This window comes from Hyla sarda, unplaced genomic scaffold (genome assembly GCF_029499605.1).
Source record: "Hyla sarda isolate aHylSar1 unplaced genomic scaffold, aHylSar1.hap1 scaffold_1518, whole genome shotgun sequence".
Classification (NCBI taxonomy): Eukaryota; Metazoa; Chordata; class Amphibia; order Anura; family Hylidae; genus Hyla; species Hyla sarda.
Genome location: NW_026608152.1, coordinates 830 through 23,445, shown reverse-complemented (window position 1 = coordinate 23,445; position 22,616 = coordinate 830). Strand labels below are relative to the sequence as shown.

The 22,616-nt window shown below is 46.0% G+C and overlaps 7 non-coding genes and 2 pseudogenes across 7 annotated transcripts; all 9 read right to left on the bottom strand.

The window, feature by feature from the left end:
* Positions 1-371: 371 nt before the first annotated feature.
* On the bottom strand, positions 372-504 carry LOC130309257 (U2 spliceosomal RNA; annotated as a pseudogene).
* A 2,103-nt stretch (positions 505-2,607) lies between these two features.
* LOC130309249 (U2 spliceosomal RNA) lies at positions 2,608-2,798 on the bottom strand. Its single transcript, XR_008857945.1, has one exon. It is a non-coding gene; the product is annotated as a U2 spliceosomal RNA (small nuclear RNA).
* Positions 2,799-4,902: 2,104 nt separating this feature from the next.
* On the bottom strand, positions 4,903-5,093 carry LOC130309237 (U2 spliceosomal RNA). Its single transcript, XR_008857934.1, has one exon. It is a non-coding gene; the product is annotated as a U2 spliceosomal RNA (small nuclear RNA).
* Positions 5,094-7,196: 2,103 nt separating this feature from the next.
* On the bottom strand, positions 7,197-7,387 carry LOC130309250 (U2 spliceosomal RNA). The gene has a single exon (XR_008857946.1). It is a non-coding gene; the product is annotated as a U2 spliceosomal RNA (small nuclear RNA).
* A 2,104-nt stretch (positions 7,388-9,491) lies between these two features.
* LOC130309251 (U2 spliceosomal RNA) lies at positions 9,492-9,677 on the bottom strand. The gene has a single exon (XR_008857947.1). It is a non-coding gene; the product is annotated as a U2 spliceosomal RNA (small nuclear RNA).
* Positions 9,678-15,135: 5,458 nt separating this feature from the next.
* On the bottom strand, positions 15,136-15,284 carry LOC130309256 (U2 spliceosomal RNA; annotated as a pseudogene).
* A 2,102-nt stretch (positions 15,285-17,386) lies between these two features.
* Positions 17,387-17,577, bottom strand: LOC130309248 (U2 spliceosomal RNA). Its single transcript, XR_008857944.1, has one exon. It is a non-coding gene; the product is annotated as a U2 spliceosomal RNA (small nuclear RNA).
* A 2,102-nt stretch (positions 17,578-19,679) lies between these two features.
* On the bottom strand, positions 19,680-19,870 carry LOC130309225 (U2 spliceosomal RNA). The gene has a single exon (XR_008857922.1). It is a non-coding gene; the product is annotated as a U2 spliceosomal RNA (small nuclear RNA).
* Positions 19,871-21,973: 2,103 nt separating this feature from the next.
* On the bottom strand, positions 21,974-22,159 carry LOC130309254 (U2 spliceosomal RNA). The gene has a single exon (XR_008857948.1). It is a non-coding gene; the product is annotated as a U2 spliceosomal RNA (small nuclear RNA).
* Between the last annotated feature and the right edge of the window lie 457 nt (positions 22,160-22,616).

The window sequence follows — 22,616 nt, the reverse complement described above, 5'->3', positions numbered from 1 at the left end:
GCTCAATAATCCGGACACCCTGAAGCTTTTTGTCTTTACTCGCAGCAGCTCTGGTAACAAAATCTCTGTGGATGCCATTTTGTGTGAACGTCACATCAAAAATTTTACGCTTCGGGTAGTCCTGGATTGCCAATATCTCGCCCTTCTGTATTCCGAAAACTCCTCCGAGCACGTCCTCTACTACGAATTTCAAATCGTCCGCCCTTTTGGTATCATCCGTGAGAATGACTCTCACGGTGTTTTTGATCCTTGCGTATGCCGGCACAGAACCTGGATCCGGATCATCATCCATGGTTCTAACCTCTCTCCACCCGAAGGTCTTGAGAGGCGATCGCTACTCGTTACCCTGGGACTAGGCCCTCTCCCCAATAGCAACAAGTGGGTGAAGCCCAGGCAATAAACCTGGGCGATCCCACAAGGCCGAGGAGAGGGGTACCCGAGTACCTTCTGACCAGATCTCCTGTATTACTACACTTGATCTTAGCCAAAAGGCCGAGAAGCGATAACCGTGAAAGGGGCGGGCCCAACAAGGTCCCCTTCATGGGCACTATCACTGCTTGCTGTCAGGGAGGCTGCCAGACAATTTTCCATGCACACTCTGGGCTGGGGGGCAGTCAACCACCAGTACACACAGCAGAACCTAAACCCATACCATTATTGCTAAGCAGCAAGACAGGGGCCCATTGCACTCCCACGGGGCCTTTTTAAATGCAATCCATAACCCGGATTTGCCAGGAACCCTTCTTACTCCTCCTACTTGCATGTGACACTGGGCTTAGGATCTGCATAGGAAACACACACACAAGCACACACCTACCTTTGTTGCCTGCAGATGCCTCCTTGGCTGTCCCCAAACGGTATCAAACCAACACCCACGGGAAGCTGTAAGCATAGAGGACATGCCTGCACCCCATTGGACTTACCTGTGTGGGTTAAATCCGGGTTATTTGACAACCTATGGCGGTGATGGTTCTGCTCAGGCAGAGCAGTGCTGATGCTCCTCATAAAGCTGTCGCTGCTGTGAAGGTTCTAGGTGACATCACAAATCCCTATGGTTACATACACAACAAAGCTGGGTTGTTGTTGTTTACACTCTGCAAGGCCTGTGGAAGTGAGTGACATCATAGCACTGTAGTTCTGAGGGTTGTAGATGGATGCAACAATCTCCTGTTGCTTCTATGAAGGCCGTAATAGACGACATCACCAAACAGCTCCATAGTCACATACACAGCAAAGGAGAGATGTTGTTTACACCTAGTGATGTCAGTGGTATTGAGTGACATCATAGCACAGTGCTAAGGCTCCTGGGCCTGGACACAGCAGCGGCTGCAATATCTCAACGGAGAATACGTTTATATATATGTGTGTGTGTGCGCGTATATATATATATATATATATATATATATATATATATATATATTTCTCCGCCGAAATCACTTTTAAACCCATTTCCACCTTTTTTTCCCTTCTCTTCCTCTTACTTTTTTTTCACGTTTTTTTACGTTTTTCTCCTTTTCGCCTCTTTTCTGGGCGTATTATTCTTCTTTTTCTTCTTTTTTTTCGTCTAATGCATACCCCATCAGTGCAGCAATGCTTATTCAATACCGCCAGCAGATGGAGACACTGGGGGATAATTTTCTAAGGATTTATACTGATTTTTCCTGTCTGAATTTGTCGCACAGAAAGTTGCAGGCCAAATATGTGCGACATTTCTGCGACTTTAGCTTCTAGAGCATTTTTACAACATTATACATAGGTGCTGAATACATAAAAAGCGACTGTTCAGCGACAGACAAGTCGCATCGGCTGAAAGTAGGCCAGAATGTCAGTCCATGTTGGAGCAGGTTTAGATACAGTCTAAAGCATAGATCTCAAAGTCTGTGCACAGAATTTAGCAAGGGCCTCGCACCTTCTGATGCATCAGGTAGGTGCACAATAGCATAGCCTAACCCTCTGTACTTTGGTCTATATTGATGCGGGACATAGACAGCCAGCTGATGACCAATCCATTAGTGCAATGGATGGCTGGAAGCATTTGTCTTTGCCTTTGCAATACCACAGAAGCAATGCATGGTCAATGTACAGCAATGACACACCTGTGTGAACAGCCAGGAGACCCCCCCCCCCCCCCCCCATGTTATGTTACATAGTTACATAGTTAGTACGGTCGAAAAAAGACATATGTCCATCAAGTTCAACCAGGGAATTAAGGGGTAGGGGTGTGGCGCGATATTGGGGAAGGGATGAGATTTTATATTTCTTCATAAGCATTAATCTTATTTTGTCAATTAGGAACATTCAGCACCCACCCGCTATCAAGGCAGCTGCCTATCATGTCATGCCCTACCTGCACAGGTGTGCTGGCTACTCAAATGATCCAATTAAGGAGGCCATTTAGTCAGCAGCAGCAGAAGTCCTGTGCCTGGACGCTCCAACAGCGGCCAGACACAAGCAGAAGCAGAAGCAGCAGAAGCAGCAGCAGCACCACCTTTTGCTTTTTGGCTGCAGAAGCAGCAGCAGCAAGGCCCACAGGGCTGGCTAGCTGGCTAGCCAGCAAGCAAGCAGGTAGCAATGAAAGTAGGAATCTTTCTTTTTAACCCTGTAAGGGGGTGGTGCACTGTACCCGAAGATACTGCCATATCGGGTCAATGCATAGGGCGACGGAAGCAAGCTTCGAAATCAGCCCCCGTTCTCAAAAATCCATTTAATATATGGTCCCCAGATAGGGGACGTATCAGATATTAAACTGATAAGAACAGATACTACACTTGATCTTAGCCAAAAGGCCGAGAAGCGATAACCGTGAAAGGGGCGGGCCCAACAAGGTCCCCTTCATGGGCACTATCACTGCTTGCTGTCAGGGAGGCTGCCAGACAATTTTCCATGCACACTCTGGGCTGGGGGGCAGTCAACCACCAGTACACACAGCAGAACCTAAACCCATACCATTATTGCTAAGCAGCAAGACAGGGGCCCATTGCACTCCCACGGGGCCTTTTTAAATGCAATCCATAACCCGGATTTGCCAGGAACCCTTCTTACTCCTCCTACTTGCATGTGACACTGGGCTTAGGATCTGCATAGGAAACACACACACAAGCACACACCTACCTTTGTTGCCTGCAGATGCCTCCTTGGCTGTCCCCAAACGGTATCAAACCAACACCCACGGGAAGCTGTAAGCATAGAGGACATGCCTGCACCCCATTGGACTTACCTGTGTGGGTTAAATCCGGGTTATTTGACAACCTATGGCGGTGATGGTTCTGCTCAGGCAGAGCAGTGCTGATGCTCCTCATAAAGCTGTCGCTGCTGTGAAGGTTCTAGGTGACATCACAAATCCCTATGGTTACATACACAACAAAGCTGGGTTGTTGTTGTTTACACTCTGCAAGGCCTGTGGAAGTGAGTGACATCATAGCACTGTAGTTCTGAGGGTTGTAGATGGATGCAACAATCTCCTGTTGCTTCTATGAAGGCCGTAATAGACGACATCACCAAACAGCTCCATAGTCACATACACAGCAAAGGAGAGATGTTGTTTACACCTAGTGATGTCAGTGGTATTGAGTGACATCATAGCACAGTGCTAAGGCTCCTGGGCCTGGACACAGCAGCGGCTGCAATATCTCAACGGAGAATACGTTTATATATATGTGTGTGTGTGCGCGTATATATATATATATATATATATATATATATATATATATATATTTCTCCGCCGAAATCACTTTTAAACCCATTTCCACCTTTTTTTCCCTTCTCTTCCTCTTACTTTTTTTTCACGTTTTTTTACGTTTTTCTCCTTTTCGCCTCTTTTCTGGGCGTATTATTCTTCTTTTTCTTCTTTTTTTTCGTCTAATGCATACCCCATCAGTGCAGCAATGCTTATTCAATACCGCCAGCAGATGGAGACACTGGGGGATAATTTTCTAAGGATTTATACTGATTTTTCCTGTCTGAATTTGTCGCACAGAAAGTTGCAGGCCAAATATGTGCGACATTTCTGCGACTTTAGCTTCTAGAGCATTTTTACAACATTATACATAGGTGCTGAATACATAAAAAGCGACTGTTCAGCGACAGACAAGTCGCATCGGCTGAAAGTAGGCCAGAATGTCAGTCCATGTTGGAGCAGGTTTAGATACAGTCTAAAGCATAGATCTCAAAGTCTGTGCACAGAATTTAGCAAGGGCCTCGCACCTTCTGATGCATCAGGTAGGTGCACAATAGCATAGCCTAACCCTCTGTACTTTGGTCTATATTGATGCGGGACATAGACAGCCAGCTGATGACCAATCCATTAGTGCAATGGATGGCTGGAAGCATTTGTCTTTGCCTTTGCAATACCACAGAAGCAATGCATGGTCAATGTACAGCAATGACACACCTGTGTGAACAGCCAGGAGACCCCCCCCCCCCCCCCCCCATGTTATGTTACATAGTTACATAGTTAGTACGGTCGAAAAAAGACATATGTCCATCAAGTTCAACCAGGGAATTAAGGGGTAGGGGTGTGGCGCGATATTGGGGAAGGGATGAGATTTTATATTTCTTCATAAGCATTAATCTTATTTTGTCAATTAGGAACATTCAGCACCCACCCGCTATCAAGGCAGCTGCCTATCATGTCATGCCCTACCTGCACAGGTGTGCTGGCTACTCAAATGATCCAATTAAGGAGGCCATTTAGTCAGCAGCAGCAGAAGTCCTGTGCCTGGACGCTCCAACAGCGGCCAGACACAAGCAGAAGCAGAAGCAGCAGAAGCAGCAGCAGCACCACCTTTTGCTTTTTGGCTGCAGAAGCAGCAGCAGCAAGGCCCACAGGGCTGGCTAGCTGGCTAGCCAGCAAGCAAGCAGGTAGCAATGAAAGTAGGAATCTTTCTTTTTAACCCTGTAAGGGGGTGGTGCACTGTACCCGAAGATACTGCCATATCGGGTCAATGCATAGGGCGACGGAAGCAAGCTTCGAAATCAGCCCCCGTTCTCAAAAATCCATTTAATATATGGTCCCCAGATAGGGGACGTATCAGATATTAAACTGATAAGAACAGATACTACACTTGATCTTAGCCAAAAGGCCGAGAAGCGATAACCGTGAAAGGGGCGGGCCCAACAAGGTCCCCTTCATGGGCACTATCACTGCTTGCTGTCAGGGAGGCTGCCAGACAATTTTCCATGCACACTCTGGGCTGGGGGGCAGTCAACCACCAGTACACACAGCAGAACCTAAACCCATACCATTATTGCTAAGCAGCAAGACAGGGGCCCATTGCACTCCCACGGGGCCTTTTTAAATGCAATCCATAACCCGGATTTGCCAGGAACCCTTCTTACTCCTCCTACTTGCATGTGACACTGGGCTTAGGATCTGCATAGGAAACACACACACAAGCACACACCTACCTTTGTTGCCTGCAGATGCCTCCTTGGCTGTCCCCAAACGGTATCAAACCAACACCCACGGGAAGCTGTAAGCATAGAGGACATGCCTGCACCCCATTGGACTTACCTGTGTGGGTTAAATCCGGGTTATTTGACAACCTATGGCGGTGATGGTTCTGCTCAGGCAGAGCAGTGCTGATGCTCCTCATAAAGCTGTCGCTGCTGTGAAGGTTCTAGGTGACATCACAAATCCCTATGGTTACATACACAACAAAGCTGGGTTGTTGTTGTTTACACTCTGCAAGGCCTGTGGAAGTGAGTGACATCATAGCACTGTAGTTCTGAGGGTTGTAGATGGATGCAACAATCTCCTGTTGCTTCTATGAAGGCCGTAATAGACGACATCACCAAACAGCTCCATAGTCACATACACAGCAAAGGAGAGATGTTGTTTACACCTAGTGATGTCAGTGGTATTGAGTGACATCATAGCACAGTGCTAAGGCTCCTGGGCCTGGACACAGCAGCGGCTGCAATATCTCAACGGAGAATACGTTTATATATATGTGTGTGTGTGCGCGTATATATATATATATATATATATATATATATATATATATATTTCTCCGCCGAAATCACTTTTAAACCCATTTCCACCTTTTTTTCCCTTCTCTTCCTCTTACTTTTTTTTCACGTTTTTTTACGTTTTTCTCCTTTTCGCCTCTTTTCTGGGCGTATTATTCTTCTTTTTCTTCTTTTTTTTCGTCTAATGCATACCCCATCAGTGCAGCAATGCTTATTCAATACCGCCAGCAGATGGAGACACTGGGGGATAATTTTCTAAGGATTTATACTGATTTTTCCTGTCTGAATTTGTCGCACAGAAAGTTGCAGGCCAAATATGTGCGACATTTCTGCGACTTTAGCTTCTAGAGCATTTTTACAACATTATACATAGGTGCTGAATACATAAAAAGCGACTGTTCAGCGACAGACAAGTCGCATCGGCTGAAAGTAGGCCAGAATGTCAGTCCATGTTGGAGCAGGTTTAGATACAGTCTAAAGCATAGATCTCAAAGTCTGTGCACAGAATTTAGCAAGGGCCTCGCACCTTCTGATGCATCAGGTAGGTGCACAATAGCATAGCCTAACCCTCTGTACTTTGGTCTATATTGATGCGGGACATAGACAGCCAGCTGATGACCAATCCATTAGTGCAATGGATGGCTGGAAGCATTTGTCTTTGCCTTTGCAATACCACAGAAGCAATGCATGGTCAATGTACAGCAATGACACACCTGTGTGAACAGCCAGGAGACCCCCCCCCCCCCCCCCCCCATGTTATGTTACATAGTTACATAGTTAGTACGGTCGAAAAAAGACATATGTCCATCAAGTTCAACCAGGGAATTAAGGGGTAGGGGTGTGGCGCGATATTGGGGAAGGGATGAGATTTTATATTTCTTCATAAGCATTAATCTTATTTTGTCAATTAGGAACATTCAGCACCCACCCGCTATCAAGGCAGCTGCCTATCATGTCATGCCCTACCTGCACAGGTGTGCTGGCTACTCAAATGATCCAATTAAGGAGGCCATTTAGTCAGCAGCAGCAGAAGTCCTGTGCCTGGACGCTCCAACAGCGGCCAGACACAAGCAGAAGCAGAAGCAGCAGAAGCAGCAGCAGCACCACCTTTTGCTTTTTGGCTGCAGAAGCAGCAGCAGCAAGGCCCACAGGGCTGGCTAGCTGGCTAGCCAGCAAGCAAGCAGGTAGCAATGAAAGTAGGAATCTTTCTTTTTAACCCTGTAAGGGGGTGGTGCACTGTACCCGAAGATACTGCCATATCGGGTCAATGCATAGGGCGACGGAAGCAAGCTTCGAAATCAGCCCCCGTTCTCAAAATTCCATTTAATATATGGTCCCCAGATAGGGGACGTATCAGATATTAAACTGATAAGAACAGATACTACACTTGATCTTAGCCAAAAGGCCGAGAAGCGATAACCGTGAAAGGGGCGGGCCCAACAAGGTCCCCTTCATGGGCACTATCACTGCTTGCTGTCAGGGAGGCTGCCAGACAATTTTCCATGCACACTCTGGGCTGGGGGGCAGTCAACCACCAGTACACACAGCAGAACCTAAACCCATACCATTATTGCTAAGCAGCAAGACAGGGGCCCATTGCACTCCCACGGGGCCTTTTTAAATGCAATCCATAACCCGGATTTGCCAGGAACCCTTCTTACTCCTCCTACTTGCATGTGACACTGGGCTTAGGATCTGCATAGGAAACACACACACAAGCACACACCTACCTTTGTTGCCTGCAGATGCCTCCTTGGCTGTCCCCAAACGGTATCAAACCAACACCCACGGGAAGCTGTAAGCATAGAGGACATGCCTGCACCCCATTGGACTTACCTGTGTGGGTTAAATCCGGGTTATTTGACAACCTATGGCGGTGATGGTTCTGCTCAGGCAGAGCAGTGCTGATGCTCCTCATAAAGCTGTCGCTGCTGTGAAGGTTCTAGGTGACATCACAAATCCCTATGGTTACATACACAACAAAGCTGGGTTGTTGTTGTTTACACTCTGCAAGGCCTGTGGAAGTGAGTGACATCATAGCACTGTAGTTCTGAGGGTTGTAGATGGATGCAACAATCTCCTGTTGCTTCTATGAAGGCCGTAATAGACGACATCACCAAACAGCTCCATAGTCACATACACAGCAAAGGAGAGATGTTGTTTACACCTAGTGATGTCAGTGGTATTGAGTGACATCATAGCACAGTGCTAAGGCTCCTGGGCCTGGACACAGCAGCGGCTGCAATATCTCAACGGAGAATACGTTTATATATATGTGTGTGTGTGCGCGTATATATATATATATATATATATATATATATATATATATATATATTTCTCCGCCGAAATCACTTTTAAACCCATTTCCACCTTTTTTTCCCTTCTCTTCCTCTTACTTTTTTTTCACGTTTTTTTACGTTTTTCTCCTTTTCGCCTCTTTTCTGGGCGTATTATTCTTCTTTTTCTTCTTTTTTTTCGTCTAATGCATACCCCATCAGTGCAGCAATGCTTATTCAATACCGCCAGCAGATGGAGACACTGGGGGATAATTTTCTAAGGATTTATACTGATTTTTCCTGTCTGAATTTGTCGCACAGAAAGTTGCAGGCCAAATATGTGCGACATTTCTGCGACTTTAGCTTCTAGAGCATTTTTACAACATTATACATAGGTGCTGAATACATAAAAAGCGACTGTTCAGCGACAGACAAGTCGCATCGGCTGAAAGTAGGCCAGAATGTCAGTCCATGTTGGAGCAGGTTTAGATACAGTCTAAAGCATAGATCTCAAAGTCTGTGCACAGAATTTAGCAAGGGCCTCGCACCTTCTGATGCATCAGGTAGGTGCACAATAGCATAGCCTAACCCTCTGTACTTTGGTCTATATTGATGCGGGACATAGACAGCCAGCTGATGACCAATCCATTAGTGCAATGGATGGCTGGAAGCATTTGTCTTTGCCTTTGCAATACCACAGAAGCAATGCATGGTCAATGTACAGCAATGACACACCTGTGTGAACAGCCAGGAGACCCCCCCCCCCCCCCCCATGTTATGTTACATAGTTACATAGTTAGTACGGTCGAAAAAAGACATATGTCCATCAAGTTCAACCAGGGAATTAAGGGGTAGGGGTGTGGCGCGATATTGGGGAAGGGATGAGATTTTATATTTCTTCATAAGCATTAATCTTATTTTGTCAATTAGGAACATTCAGCACCCACCCGCTATCAAGGCAGCTGCCTATCATGTCATGCCCTACCTGCACAGGTGTGCTGGCTACTCAAATGATCCAATTAAGGAGGCCATTTAGTCAGCAGCAGCAGAAGTCCTGTGCCTGGACGCTCCAACAGCGGCCAGACACAAGCAGAAGCAGAAGCAGCAGAAGCAGCAGCAGCACCACCTTTTGCTTTTTGGCTGCAGAAGCAGCAGCAGCAAGGCCCACAGGGCTGGCTAGCTGGCTAGCCAGCAAGCAAGCAGGTAGCAATGAAAGTAGGAATCTTTCTTTTTAACCCTGTAAGGGGGTGGTGCACTGTACCCGAAGATACTGCCATATCGGGTCAATGCATAGGGCGACGGAAGCAAGCTTCGAAATCAGCCCCCGTTCTCAAAAATCCATTTAATATATGGTCCCCAGATAGGGGACGTATCAGATATTAAACTGATAAGAACAGATAAGGTTTCAACAAAATTTTATTGAATAAATAAGAAACCATACAAAATTTAAAATGCAAAATAATAAAAGGTTCACAAAAGTTTTAAAATACAAATAATAAAACCAGTAATAAAAGGAGAAAAAATAAAAATGGCAGGATAAAACATTATACAAATGTCATAAAAACTGATTATATTGTTATTTCGTTCCATAGAGGCAGACACCACATGGATGCTGCCTCGCTGGCCCCCAACTGTTTCTTGTCTCTTAGGTAATAGATGTACATCTCACTCAGGGCCAGCTTTATACAGTTTTTAACATCAATAAAATCATGTTTAAAAAGTAAGATGTTCCTAACTTTCCAGATGGCATTTTTAAAACAATTAATAATCATCCAGCAGATCATCTGCTGTTTAAAATTGGGGCAGTTAAAAAGACCGTAAAAAACACATTCGTGATTAAAATCTTTTAGGCCGCAGGCCCACTTCAAAAGTGGGCCTACCTTCCTCCAAAGCTCCCGTGCAAAAGGGCAGTTCCAAAATATGTGCAGCACCGTTTCGTCCACTCCGCAGCCATCTCTCGGGCACTTGGCTCTCGCCACCAGTCCTCGCCTGTGCTGGAACTCACGAGTAGGGAGGCACTGGTGGACGATTGCCCAGGCAAGATCCCTGTGTACATTCGCCAGAAACTTCCCGTACACGTTCCGCCATACCTTTTTGGATCTTGCCTGTGTGAAATTGGACACTGCCAGGGTAACCTCACTCCGCCTGAGGACCTTTGATACCTTTCTCTGGTCCCCCAGTATGTCAGGCTCCAAATCTTGGAGACCTAGGAGCCTGACTGTCTTTTCCAACACCACATAATGTTTTGGGGGACACAGAAGCACCGGAGCGTTCAGAGGGATGCGCAACCATCTTTTAAAAACCATGCCCGCAGCGTACCTTAAAAAGCAGCTAAAAATGCCATCGGATTTAATAATTTTAAAACAGAAACAGAAATACTTTATGTAAAAGAAAGTAAAAAGGTTAGGAACATCTTTCCCGCCATTATCTTTACTTTTGTACATAAAATCACGCTTTAATTTCTCCATTTTTGAACCCCATAAAAAAGTAAAAACAATTCTAGTTACTTTTTTAATGTATAAAATAGATGGAGGAAATACCATGGCAATGTATAGCATAATAGGGAGTAAAACCATCTTTATTATTAAAATCTTCCCCTCCATGGTAAGGTTTCTAAGATTCCACATTAAAATCTTCTTCTCCATCTTAGCTATAGCTGAATCCCAGTTAGGGCTCCCATCATTGACCTGGTTAAAAACAATACCTAAAACTTTAATTTGATCCTGTTGCATTGTGACTCCTGGGGTGATGGATGAATCCCAGGAGCCAATATAAAAACAGTCACATTTATCTGTGTTTAGCTTAAAACCAGAGACCTCGCAGAAATAGCTGGTGTTCCTCAATGCCCCCCTCATGGATGGAGAGTCCGGGCACAGTATGGTGACATCATCCATGTACCCCAACACCTTTAGATGGGTCCCTCCTCCACCAGGTATCGGTACGCCTCTTACTACCCGGTCTTTTCTGAGGAGGGCCATCAGTGGTTCGATTGCGCAAATAAAAAGGAGTGGGGACAGGGGGCAGCCCTGTTTGACACCTGATAAAAGAGGAACACCGCTGGTTAAAAAGCCATTAACAGAGACTTGACTAAAACAGGATCGGTATAAAAGCATGATTCGGCTTAAAATCGTTTCAGGCACTGCCATCTTTTTAAGAACTAAAAACAGGTATTCATGGGAGACCCTATCAAAGGCTTTTTCAAAGTCTAAGGATAAAATTGCTACAGTTTGATTTCTATCCTTAAAATACCATAAAACATCTCTTAAAATATTTAGGGATTCAGCTATAGACCTTCCAGGTACCCCACAAACCTGATTTGGGTGAATTAATTTATGAATAAAAGGTTTAAAACGGACAGCTAATAACTTGGCTAAAACTTTATAATCGACATTTAAAAGTGTGATGGGGCGCCAATTTTTTAGCATATCCTTTTCACCCTTTTTAAAAAGTAATGATACAATCCCCCTCCTCCAGGAAGGGGGAAGTTCATTAACAATAAAAGTTTCTTTATACAATAAAACCATATCATCCTTTAAAATATCCCAAAAAGCTAAATAAAATTCGATGGGTAAACCATCTTCCCCAGGGGCCTTCCCACTAGAAAAACTTTTAAAAACAAATAAAAGTTCATCTAAGTTAAGATCACGGGATAAAACCTCCTGGTCTAAAACATCTAGCTTAAAATCAAGGGAATTAAGAACATGTTCTAAAAAGGATGGATTAAGATCTTTCTTATTAAAAAGAAGCTGGTAGAAGTTAAAAACTGCATCTAACATGCCTTTTGGAGTGGATTCACCCTCAAGGTTTTGGATGATATCCCTCCTATTCATCACTTTTTTAAAAAAGAAACGGGAACATTTCTCGCCCTCCTCCAGGTGCTGCACATGTGAGTTAAAAATGATTTGTTTCCCTTTCTTTTCTATGGCATGTTTTATTTCAGTTTTAAGGTTTAAAATATCATTTTCTACATCCATACCAGCTTCTTTCAATTTAAAAAGTACATTTAAACGCATGTTAAGAACATAAAACCACTGTTTTTCCATTTTTGCCTTCTTCTTACCTGCTTTGATAAAAAAAAATCTGATTTTAGATTTGGTGCCCTCCCACCAGTGCAGCATAGGCTCGTGGGGTTTTCTTTGTGATTGCCAGCATTGGTAGGTCCGCACAAACTCCTCTTTTATCTCAGGGTCCTCTAGGAGTGTGGTGTTTAATCTCCAGAGGCCCCTTTTTGCTTTTTGCTCCCCCTCTAGCTCCAGGCCCACCAAGAGGAGCTTATGATCAGAGAAGATATTCTGCTCGAGCGTGCATTTCAGGGGTTTAAAAGCTCTAGAGGAAAAAATAAAATCGATTCTGGAGCTCACTCTTCCATTGGACCATGTGGCGCCCGGGTCCTCCGGCAAGAGATCCTTCCAGCAATCTTTCAAATTAAAATCATCAATAAAATTTTTAAGCAGGTAAGAAGTGCGGTCTTTACGATTAATATCCCCACCCTGCCGGTGTTCCCCATCACGTATGCAGTTAAAATCACCTCCCACCAGCAGGGGGGAAGACCCAACACAAAACAGTGGTAAAATTTCAAATAGTTCTGCCCGCTCCTGTTTATCAGGAGGGGCATACACATTTAAAACACGAATTAAAAGTCCATTAAAATATAGATGAATTAAAAGAGCTCTGCCAGGCACAATCTCAGTTACTGTATGAATAGAAAAGGACTGGCCTCGGCAGAGCAGCCCAACACCCACAGAACGACAGTCATTTGCACCGGACCATATGGATGGGCCCAGCTTCCAGTCTTCTTTTAAGTCTTTATAGTCCATTTTACTAGGGATTCCACATTCTTGTAGCAGGCAAAGGTCAAAGTCACATGTCTCTAGATAAGAAAATAAAGCAGCCCTGCGATCAGGGCTCTTTAAGGACCTCACATTGAGTGAGGCAATTTTTACAGGGATAGGCATAGTTTATGGAGAGTCCGTGCTTGGAGAATCAAAGTCAATAATAAGCTGCGTACCGTCATCCCCCGCCTGCGGGGTCATCAGCTCCTTGATGTTCTGAGGGTCGGAGCTTGAGATCGATGATGCCCCGACCCTGAGCTCGCTCTCGTCCGAACTACGGCACGCCGCTTTCCTTTGAATGTCTTCCTCTTCTTCTTCTCTTTGTCTTTTAAATGTCACACTGCTGTCCATATCCTCTGTGTTGCTCTCACTCGATGTAATCTCTGGCCCCCGGCTGATGGATCTGCGTCTTCTTTCATCTTTTGACGACTGGAACTGCTGCACAGGGGCCTGTGAGGCCTCTTTTCCGGAACCTTTGCCGCTACCTTGGGAAGTTTTCATCGCTTGTTCCCCAGCAAGCGTTGCTGAGGACTGTTGCTCCAACTTCCCCATCGATCGACGATGGCCAGTTTTACCCACCGGGTCCACTGCTGGCGGGGCAGCAAACCCTGGTTTGGCGCCACTTGTCTTCTTGGCCCTGTCCTGTATAGGCGGAGTAACAGGACCGGGCTCAGACCTGGCCACCTGGCTCCCCTTCCGGCGGGCTTTCACCGGGGCCTCTTCGTCCGGAGCAGGGCGACCCTGGGCCAAGCCAGTACCTGGCTTATGCTGCAATTTTGGGTCCACCTCTGCCCCCACCGAGGCCCGTCGGCTGCCACCCGCCACAGGTGAGCCCCCTTCAGAAGTTTCGGCGGGCTCTTGAGCCAGGTAGGAAGTCGATCGACGTCTTTCAATTCCCCGGGCAGTAAACTCGATCACCCGCCCGGGCTTCGTGGAATCCCCATGGCCTCCCCCTAGCACTACCAACGGTGGGCCCCCCGATGGAGCACCAGAGGTCTTGGGCCTGGACCCATCAGTACCTGCCATCTGGGGTTTGGGCATCTTAAAAAAGGACGTCTTTTGTCCTGTCCCCTCTTTGGGTGGGCCCAGCCTTGACCCACCCATCGTAGTTTTTGCTTTATGGGGACAGGAATTAAAATCGTGATTTTCCTCTCCGCAGAGGTTGCACCTTATCGTATGGCTACATCTTGAGGCTATGTGACCTTCTTGGCCACACCTATTGCAGCGAATCACACGCTCCGCGCCGCAGGTCTCCTGGGTGTGGCCAAACCTCAAGCAATTTCGGCAATACATAGGCATTTGAGGATAGAACAGGAAGCCCCGAACTCTCCCGATGGCAAAATTTGGGGGCGGATGGCAAAGACCCCCAATACCACCGGGATCCTTACGGAGCTTGACCCAGAACTTCCTCTTGCCGTTCCAGAACCGCACGGAGTTCAAGATTTTGTTTGCGAATCGCACCTCTTCGCAGTATCGCCGAAGAAAAGTGGCTATATCCTCCGTGGTCACATGAGGGCTGTGCATAGCCACCACCAACGGTATATGTTCCTCACCATAGAGGAACTGGAACGAAAGACCGTCGAGTCGATCGTCCCTCTGGTCCGCACCAGACAAGGTTGCATAGATGTTATCGCAACACGCCGTGGCCGTGAAGGTGACGGTATACAGGCCACGGCTTTCCTGGTCATTTAGACACAGGATGTCCTCCCTATTGAGGCGGAAGTAGTCAAGAAGAATCACCTCCGCAATGAAGCGGAGGTTCTTCAACTGACGATGGCTCTCCGACACCTCTATGCGGATGGTATTTCGCATCGACATTTCCCCAGAGGGGAAAGCCCAGGAGAACGGCATCTTCCACACCCAGGGACTAAGCCCCTTCCCCAATAGCAGCAGGGGCTCGGAATCCCGCTATAAAAGCGGAACCCTTACCCAAGGCAGAGGTCGGGGGTACCCTAGGTGCTTCCGAAGCTACAGGTAACGCTCAACGTACCGAAAATGCCTTCTGAGACACAAGGTCCCAGAGACAGGGGGATCGCAACCCGTTGTCTGTGGACTAAGCCCGCTCCCCAATAGCAGCAAGGGGGTGAAGTCGCTCCGTAAGGAGAGACAATCCCCCAAGGCCGAGAAGCGGGGTACCACAGACACCTTCCGACCAGACCAAATGCAGATACTACACTTGATCTTAGCCAAAAGGCCGAGAAGCGATAACCGTGAAAGGGGCGGGCCCAACAAGGTCCCCTTCATGGGCACTATCACTGCTTGCTGTCAGGGAGGCTGCCAGACAATTTTCCATGCACACTCTGGGCTGGGGGGCAGTCAACCACCAGTACACACAGCAGAACCTAAACCCATACCATTATTGCTAAGCAGCAAGACAGGGGCCCATTGCACTCCCACGGGGCCTTTTTAAATGCAATCCATAACCCGGATTTGCCAGGAACCCTTCTTACTCCTCCTACTTGCATGTGACACTGGGCTTAGGATCTGCATAGGAAACACACACACAAGCACACACCTACCTTTGTTGCCTGCAGATGCCTCCTTGGCTGTCCCCAAACGGTATCAAACCAACACCCACGGGAAGCTGTAAGCATAGAGGACATGCCTGCACCCCATTGGACTTACCTGTGTGGGTTAAATCCGGGTTATTTGACAACCTATGGCGGTGATGGTTCTGCTCAGGCAGAGCAGTGCTGATGCTCCTCATAAAGCTGTCGCTGCTGTGAAGGTTCTAGGTGACATCACAAATCCCTATGGTTACATACACAACAAAGCTGGGTTGTTGTTGTTTACACTCTGCAAGGCCTGTGGAAGTGAGTGACATCATAGCACTGTAGTTCTGAGGGTTGTAGATGGATGCAACAATCTCCTGTTGCTTCTATGAAGGCCGTAATAGACGACATCACCAAACAGCTCCATAGTCACATACACAGCAAAGGAGAGATGTTGTTTACACCTAGTGATGTCAGTGGTATTGAGTGACATCATAGCACAGTGCTAAGGCTCCTGGGCCTGGACACAGCAGCGGCTGCAATATCTCAACGGAGAATACGTTTATATATATGTGTGTGTGTGCGCGTATATATATATATATATATATATATATATATATATATATATATTTCTCCGCCGAAATCACTTTTAAACCCATTTCCACCTTTTTTTCCCTTCTCTTCCTCTTACTTTTTTTTCACGTTTTTTTACGTTTTTCTCCTTTTCGCCTCTTTTCTGGGCGTATTATTCTTCTTTTTCTTCTTTTTTTTCGTCTAATGCATACCCCATCAGTGCAGCAATGCTTATTCAATACCGCCAGCAGATGGAGACACTGGGGGATAATTTTCTAAGGATTTATACTGATTTTTCCTGTCTGAATTTGTCGCACAGAAAGTTGCAGGCCAAATATGTGCGACATTTCTGCGACTTTAGCTTCTAGAGCATTTTTACAACATTATACATAGGTGCTGAATACATAAAAAGCGACTGTTCAGCGACAGACAAGTCGCATCGGCTGAAAGTAGGCCAGAATGTCAGTCCATGTTGGAGCAGGTTTAGATACAGTCTAAAGCATAGATCTCAAAGTCTGTGCACAGAATTTAGCAAGGGCCTCGCACCTTCTGATGCATCAGGTAGGTGCACAATAGCATAGCCTAACCCTCTGTACTTTGGTCTATATTGATGCGGGACATAGACAGCCAGCTGATGACCAATCCATTAGTGCAATGGATGGCTGGAAGCATTTGTCTTTGCCTTTGCAATACCACAGAAGCAATGCATGGTCAATGTACAGCAATGACACACCTGTGTGAACAGCCAGGAGACCCCCCCCCCCCCCCCCATGTTATGTTACATAGTTACATAGTTAGTACGGTCGAAAAAAGACATATGTCCATCAAGTTCAACCAGGGAATTAAGGGGTAGGGGTGTGGCGCGATATTGGGGAAGGGATGAGATTTTATATTTCTTCATAAGCATTAATCTTATTTTGTCAATTAGGAACATTCAGCACCCACCCGCTATCAAGGCAGCTGCCTATCATGTCATGCCCTACCTGCACAGGTGTGCTGGCTACTCAAATGATCCAATTAAGGAGGCCATTTAGTCAGCAGCAGCAGAAGTCCTGTGCCTGGACGCTCCAACAGCGGCCAGACACAAGCAGAAGCAGAAGCAGCAGAAGCAGCAGCAGCACCACCTTTTGCTTTTTGGCTGCAGAAGCAGCAGCAGCAAGGCCCACAGGGCTGGCTAGCTGGCTAGCCAGCAAGCAAGCAGGTAGCAATGAAAGTAGGAATCTTTCTTTTTAACCCTGTAAGGGGGTGGTGCACTGTACCCGAAGATACTGCCATATCGGGTCAATGCATAGGGCGACGGAAGCAAGCTTCGAAATCAGCCCCCGTTCTCAAAATTCCATTTAATATATGGTCCCCAGATAGGGGACGTATCAGATATTAAACTGATAAGAACAGATACTACACTTGATCTTAGCCAAAAGGCCGAGAAGCGATAACCGTGAAAGGGGCGGGCCCAACAAGGTCCCCTTCATGGGCACTATCACTGCTTGCTGTCAGGGAGGCTGCCAGACAATTTTCCATGCACACTCTGGGCTGGGGGGCAGTCAACCACCAGTACACACAGCAGAACCTAAACCCATACCATTATTGCTAAGCAGCAAGACAGGGGCCCATTGCACTCCCACGGGGCCTTTTTAAATGCAATCCATAACCCGGATTTGCCAGGAACCCTTCTTACTCCTCCTACTTGCATGTGACACTGGGCTTAGGATCTGCATAGGAAACACACACACAAGCACACACCTACCTTTGTTGCCTGCAGATGCCTCCTTGGCTGTCCCCAAACGGTATCAAACCAACACCCACGGGAAGCTGTAAGCATAGAGGACATGCCTGCACCCCATTGGACTTACCTGTGTGGGTTAAATCCGGGTTATTTGACAACCTATGGCGGTGATGGTTCTGCTCAGGCAGAGCAGTGCTGATGCTCCTCATAAAGCTGTCGCTGCTGTGAAGGTTCTAGGTGACATCACAAATCCCTATGGTTACATACACAACAAAGCTGGGTTGTTGTTGTTTACACTCTGCAAGGCCTGTGGAAGTGAGTGACATCATAGCACTGTAGTTCTGAGGGTTGTAGATGGATGCAACAATCTCCTGTTGCTTCTATGAAGGCCGTAATAGACGACATCACCAAACAGCTCCATAGTCACATACACAGCAAAGGAGAGATGTTGTTTACACCTAGTGATGTCAGTGGTATTGAGTGACATCATAGCACAGTGCTAAGGCTCCTGGGCCTGGACACAGCAGCGGCTGCAATATCTCAACGGAGAATACGTTTATATATATGTGTGTGTGTGCGCGTATATATATATATATATATATATATATATATATATATATATATTCTCCGCCGAAATCACTTTTAAACCCATTTCCACCTTTTTTTCCCTTCTCTTCCTCTTACTTTTTTTTCACGTTTTTTTACGTTTTTCTCCTTTTCGCCTCTTTTCTGGGCGTATTATTCTTCTTTTTCTTCTTTTTTTTCGTCTAATGCATACCCCATCAGTGCAGCAATGCTTATTCAATACCGCCAGCAGATGGAGACACTGGGGGATAATTTTCTAAGGATTTATACTGATTTTTCCTGTCTGAATTTGTCGCACAGAAAGTTGCAGGCCAAATATGTGCGACATTTCTGCGACTTTAGCTTCTAGAGCATTTTTACAACATTATACATAGGTGCTGAATACATAAAAAGCGACTGTTCAGCGACAGACAAGTCGCATCGGCTGAAAGTAGGCCAGAATGTCAGTCCATGTTGGAGCAGGTTTAGATACAGTCTAAAGCATAGATCTCAAAGTCTGTGCACAGAATTTAGCAAGGGCCTCGCACCTTCTGATGCATCAGGTAGGTGCACAATAGCATAGCCTAACCCTCTGTACTTTGGTCTATATTGATGCGGGACATAGACAGCCAGCTGATGACCAATCCATTAGTGCAATGGATGGCTGGAAGCATTTGTCTTTGCCTTTGCAATACCACAGAAGCAATGCATGGTCAATGTACAGCAATGACACACCTGTGTGAACAGCCAGGAGACCCCCCCCCCCCCCCCCCATGTTATGTTACATAGTTACATAGTTAGTACGGTCGAAAAAAGACATATGTCCATCAAGTTCAACCAGGGAATTAAGGGGTAGGGGTGTGGCGCGATATTGGGGAAGGGATGAGATTTTATATTTCTTCATAAGCATTAATCTTATTTTGTCAATTAGGAACATTCAGCACCCACCCGCTATCAAGGCAGCTGCCTATCATGTCATGCCCTACCTGCACAGGTGTGCTGGCTACTCAAATGATCCAATTAAGGAGGCCATTTAGTCAGCAGCAGCAGAAGTCCTGTGCCTGGACGCTCCAACAGCGGCCAGACACAAGCAGAAGCAGAAGCAGCAGAAGCAGCAGCAGCACCACCTTTTGCTTTTTGGCTGCAGAAGCAGCAGCAGCAAGGCCCACAGGGCTGGCTAGCTGGCTAGCCAGCAAGCAAGCAGGTAGCAATGAAAGTAGGAATCTTTCTTTTTAACCCTGTAAGGGGGTGGTGCACTGTACCCGAAGATACTGCCATATCGGGTCAATGCATAGGGCGACGGAAGCAAGCTTCGAAATCAGCCCCCGTTCTCAAAAATCCATTTAATATATGGTCCCCAGATAGGGGACGTATCAGATATTAAACTGATAAGAACAGATACTACACTTGATCTTAGCCAAAAGGCCGAGAAGCGATAACCGTGAAAGGGGCGGGCCCAACAAGGTCCCCTTCATGGGCACTATCACTGCTTGCTGTCAGGGAGGCTGCCAGACAATTTTCCATGCACACTCTGGGCTGGGGGGCAGTCAACCACCAGTACACACAGCAGAACCTAAACCCATACCATTATTGCTAAGCAGCAAGACAGGGGCCCATTGCACTCCCACGGGGCCTTTTTAAATGCAATCCATAACCCGGATTTGCCAGGAACCCTTCTTACTCCTCCTACTTGCATGTGACACTGGGCTTAGGATCTGCATAGGAAACACACACACAAGCACACACCTACCTTTGTTGCCTGCAGATGCCTCCTTGGCTGTCCCCAAACGGTATCAAACCAACACCCACGGGAAGCTGTAAGCATAGAGGACATGCCTGCACCCCATTGGACTTACCTGTGTGGGTTAAATCCGGGTTATTTGACAACCTATGGCGGTGATGGTTCTGCTCAGGCAGAGCAGTGCTGATGCTCCTCATAAAGCTGTCGCTGCTGTGAAGGTTCTAGGTGACATCACAAATCCCTATGGTTACATACACAACAAAGCTGGGTTGTTGTTGTTTACACTCTGCAAGGCCTGTGGAAGTGAGTGACATCATAGCACTGTAGTTCTGAGGGTTGTAGATGGATGCAACAATCTCCTGTTGCTTCTATGAAGGCCGTAATAGACGACATCACCAAACAGCTCCATAGTCACATACACAGCAAAGGAGAGATGTTGTTTACACCTAGTGATGTCAGTGGTATTGAGTGACATCATAGCACAGTGCTAAGGCTCCTGGGCCTGGACACAGCAGCGGCTGCAATATCTCAACGGAGAATACGTTTATATATATGTGTGTGTGTGCGCGTATATATATATATATATATATATATATATATATATATATATATATTCTCCGCCGAAATCACTTTTAAACCCATTTCCACCTTTTTTTCCCTTCTCTTCCTCTTACTTTTTTTTCACGTTTTTTTACGTTTTTCTCCTTTTCGCCTCTTTTCTGGGCGTATTATTCTTCTTTTTCTTCTTTTTTTTCGTCTAATGCATACCCCATCAGTGCAGCAATGCTTATTCAATACCGCCAGCAGATGGAGACACTGGGGGATAATTTTCTAAGGATTTATACTGATTTTTCCTGTCTGAATTTGTCGCACAGAAAGTTGCAGGCCAAATATGTGCGACATTTCTGCGACTTTAGCTTCTAGAGCATTTTTACAACATTATACATAGGTGCTGAATACATAAAAAGCGACTGTTCAGCGACAGACAAGTCGCATCGGCTGAAAGTAGGCCAGAATGTCAGTCCATGTTGGAGCAGGTTTAGATACAGTCTAAAGCATAGATCTCAAAGTCTGTGCACAGAATTTAGCAAGGGCCTCGCACCTTCTGATGCATCAGGTAGGTGCACAATAGCATAGCCTAACCCTCTGTACTTTGGTCTATATTGATGCGGGACATAGACAGCCAGCTGATGACCAATCCATTAGTGCAATGGATGGCTGGAAGCATTTGTCTTTGCCTTTGCAATACCACAGAAGCAATGCATGGTCAATGTACAGCAATGACACACCTGTGTGAACAGCCAGGAGACCCCCCCCCCCCCCCCCATGTTATGTTACATAGTTACATAGTTAGTACGGTCGAAAAAAGACATATGTCCATCAAGTTCAACCAGGGAATTAAGGGGTAGGGGTGTGGCGCGATATTGGGGAAGGGATGAGATTTTATATTTCTTCATAAGCATTAATCTTATTTTGTCAATTAGGAACATTCAGCACCCACCCGCTATCAAGGCAGCTGCCTATCATGTCATGCCCTACCTGCACAGGTGTGCTGGCTACTCAAATGATCCAATTAAGGAGGCCATTTAGTCAGCAGCAGCAGAAGTCCTGTGCCTGGACGCTCCAACAGCGGCCAGACACAAGCAGAAGCAGAAGCAGCAGAAGCAGCAGCAGCACCACCTTTTGCTTTTTGGCTGCAGAAGCAGCAGCAGCAAGGCCCACAGGGCTGGCTAGCTGGCTAGCCAGCAAGCAAGCAGGTAGCAATGAAAGTAGGAATCTTTCTTTTTAACCCTGTAAGGGGGTGGTGCACTGTACCCGAAGATACTGCCATATCGGGTCAATGCATAGGGCGACGGAAGCAAGCTTCGAAATCAGCCCCCGTTCTCAAAAATCCATTTAATATATGGTCCCCAGATAGGGGACGTATCAGATATTAAACTGATAAGAACAGATTTTTTTTTTTTTTTTTTTTTTTTTTAAACCTTCAGGTTTGGACATTAAAACATCAAAATCCAACTCCATACTTCGTCACTTAGACTTTCTGAAGTAAAGTCCAACTCATCATTAGGTCTTTCTTTTTATTTTCAATTTCAAACAAACATAAATACCATCACCAATTACAAACTTACAAGATATCTCCATTTCAAAAACTTCCATATCCCCTCAGCATCCTTATCCCCCAAATTCTTCCTATCACACAAATAAACAACATATAACCTATCTAGAATCATCTTAATACAACCCTCCACCGACACGTTTTTTCTTTTGAATACACATAAATTCCTAACATCCCAAAGTACTTCTTTAATAATGGCAAGCAACACAAAAAAAACCCTTTCCTTATCTCTCCCTACCATACTAAGTCCAAACATAGCCACATCATACGACATATACCTAATACCAGTCAATTCTTTAAACAGCAAACTCATCCCTTTCCACACA